This window comes from Schistocerca nitens, chromosome 10 (genome assembly GCF_023898315.1).
Source record: "Schistocerca nitens isolate TAMUIC-IGC-003100 chromosome 10, iqSchNite1.1, whole genome shotgun sequence".
Lineage (NCBI taxonomy): Eukaryota > Metazoa > Arthropoda > Insecta > Orthoptera > Acrididae > Schistocerca > Schistocerca nitens.
The window spans coordinates 47,968,946-47,972,216 of NC_064623.1; the positions used below are offsets into that span (position 1 = coordinate 47,968,946).

At 45.5% G+C, this 3,271-nt stretch overlaps 1 non-coding gene across 1 annotated transcript; it reads left to right on the plus strand.

Moving 5' to 3' along the window:
- Positions 1 to 2,123: 2,123 nt before the first annotated feature.
- Trnat-ugu (transfer RNA threonine (anticodon UGU)) lies at positions 2,124 to 2,198 on the plus strand. Its single transcript has one exon. It is a non-coding gene; the product is annotated as a tRNA-Thr (tRNA).
- Positions 2,199 to 3,271: the final 1,073 nt, after the last annotated feature.

Sequence of the window (3,271 nt, forward strand, 5' to 3'; positions counted from 1 at the left end):
GTGCCACAGTTTCTGTATAAACTGATAGAGTATATTTTATTTCTCCAGTCTACTCAAATTTTATTCAGTTCCACACACCTGTGATCCAGTGTACTGTAACAAAAGCCTTCTTCAGGCCAACGAGTGCGGCTTGCGTTCCCGTATTCACGCCAATTCTTCTCTGTAAAATCATTCGTAGTGCCATTTTGTTTCCGTTGTCTGTTTCCCTTTACTAAATCCAAATTGATTTACTCCTAAATTTTGGTTAAACTTAGCTTTTAATCTCTCTTCAACGGTATCGGGTAGGGCTTTTAAAGCAAAGTAAAATACTGGTGAGGAGCTATTTCTTTTGCTACAGTCGTCTGCACTGCGGTTTCTTTTATCGTCTGCGTGACGCGGCACAATTCAGCATGCGCCACGTGCGATACTGTTTCGTTCGAAAAGTGAGCTCAGAATGGCCGTATCGATTCCGGATGCCGACAAGTGCGAAGTTCGTGCTGCGATTCGTTCTTGGCACGCGATAGGAGAAATAGCTTCTGAAATCTATCTATCTCCAACTTTATTTGTTTAAGATGAAAGTGTTGCGAACAGGCGAAACGCTAGGTTACGACCATGTGAATTGGAGAAAATCACTGCGATGAAAGGGGTGATGCGTAGGTAGAAATCATTGATGAAATCGTTGTAAAGACTGACGGCTCGCTAAGTACAAACAACGAACTGAAAGGGCAACGCCCAAATGTCTCAAGAGTTTTTAAAATGAAGTCACAGGAGCATGTGCGTGTAGATGTGTTTAAGGCTTGCGTCGAAATACATGCAAGGCTTTTGACTGTGTGAACCATTTATATTAGACGCCTTTAACGGGTACACGTCCATACGTTTACGAGGGTGAGTCAAATGAAAACCTTAAATTTTTTTTTTAAATATTATTTATTGTGCAGAAGTGGTACAAAGCTGTATCACTTTTCAACATAATCTCCCCCACGCTCAATGCAAGTTCTCCAGAGCTTACAATGTGCATAAATTCCTCTTAAAAGAAAAAATATTTTGGTAGTCCGCGCAACCACTCATGCACCGCGTGGCGTACCTCTTCATCAGAACGGAACTTCTTTCCTTCCCATTGCGTCTTCGAGTGGTCCACACATATGGAAATCACTTGAGGCAAGGTCTGGTGAGTATGGTGGATGAGGAAGACACTCGAAATGCGGGTCTGTGATTGTTGCAACTGTTGTACGGGCAGTGTGGGGCCTTACATTGTCATGTTGCAAAAGGACACCTGCTGACAGCAATCCACGTCGCTTTGATTTGATTGCAGGCCGCAGATAATATTTTAGATCTGTGAATGATGCACTCGTGACAGTGGTCCCTCTAGGCATGTAATCAGCATAACCTTCCCTGCTGATGGTTCTGTTCGAAACTTCTTTGGTTTACGTGATGAGGAATGGCGCCATTCCTTGCTCGCTCTCTTCGTTTCCGGTTGGTGGAAGTGAACCCAGGTTTCGTCCCCAGTAACGATTCTTGCAAGGAAGGTTCAAAGCGCCGAAGCAGTTCTTCACAAGCATCAACACGTCGTTCTCTCATTTCAGGAGTCACCTGCCGTGGCACCCATCTTGCAGACACTTTGTGAAACCGGAGCACATCATGCACAATGTGGTGTGCTGACCCATGACTAATCTGTAAACATGCTGCAATGTCATTCAGTGTCACTCGGCGGTTTTCCTTCACTATGGCTTCAACTGCTGCAATGTTCTGTGGAGTCACAACTCGTTGTGCCTGACCTGGACGAGGAGCATCTTCCACTGAAGTCACACCATTTGCGAACTTCCTACTCCATTCGTAGATTTGCTGCTGTGACAAACATGCATCACCGTACCGAACCTTCATTCGTCGATGAGTTTCGATAGGTTTCACACCTTCACTACGCAAAAACCGAATAACAGAACGCTGTTTTTCCCTAGTGTAAGTCGCAAGTGGGGTGGCCATCTTTATACTGATACAGCGACGGTATGTGTGCATCTGCACTATGCTGCCACCTACAGGCCATTCTGCACGCTGTTTGTAGCACGCTTACCAACTTACAGGATAACGGCGCGAAATTTCGATTTGTTATTATAAATTTAAGACTCTGCAGACGCACTATTCTCTGTGCCCGCGGTGGCTCAGATGGATAGAGCGTCTGCCATGTAAGCAGGAGATCCCGGGTTCGAGTCCCGGTCGGGGCACACATTTTCAACATGTCCCCAATGAAGTACATCAACGCCTGCTTGCAGCTAGGGTGTCTATTTAATTATCATTTCATTTCTAGCAAAGCTGCATGGTCATCCACGGTAACTGTTCTTTCGGGAACAGATGCTACCGTCATATATAGTTATAAATTTAAGGTTTTCATTTTACTCACTCTCGTACATTGGCAGGTTGCCTATAAAATTTCTTCCAGCATAAACGGAAGCTTCATATTCAATGTTTTGCATGGTTATTCACCAAATTTAAAAATTTAAAATGCTATCATAACCTAATCGTTATGGGTGTAATCTTACGTTAAAAATTAACACAGTAAGTGAAGCATCGAAGTTAGAAACTATGTGTGCCTCTTGAGGCAGCGTGACTAACAAATTGCCCAGATGTTATATACTGAGTCCATAACGACTTGTACGTTGATACGCTCAAGGCGGTTGGGAGCCATCAACGGCAATCCGAGGTAGAAAATCAGAGACACAAGGCAAAGAGCAGGCAAAAGTGGTAGCGTTTAGGTTACCGGAGATAAACAGTAACATTGGAGCCGTGTAAATTGCAGAGGCTCTGGGCATCTGTCCCAGGGGAGAAGTTTCACTGCAGAGAATAAACCGTAAACTCCCTCCACCGCCTAAACTCTGTTGTAAGATGCCACTGTAGAAGATGGCCACGAAAAGGCACGTCTTAGCAGAGGCAGCAAGCTTGGTACTTGCTCCTGAGAACTGCAACGTCAGTGCGTTTAGACAGATTGGAGCGCTACTGCAGCAGTCCCCACGCACAGAAGGGCGTGGGGAGGGGGGGGGGGGGACAAGTGGTGTGAAACACTGTTGCTGCTGACCATAACAGGAGTGGCAGTGACGTTTGGCTTTCAGCTGAACCCTGTTGATACCAGACTTGGAGTTTGTTAATGTAAAATCCAAAAGCATCACTGTCTACCGAGTAAGGAGTAGGGGAGGGATCTAAGTGTGGCTGGCCAGAGGTGCCCTGGAGGTGCAGAGCGATTCGCCAGATTGGCCTAAGCTTGTTAAGTGCCGTTGTATTGTTGGGTCGGCTATAGGAAGGC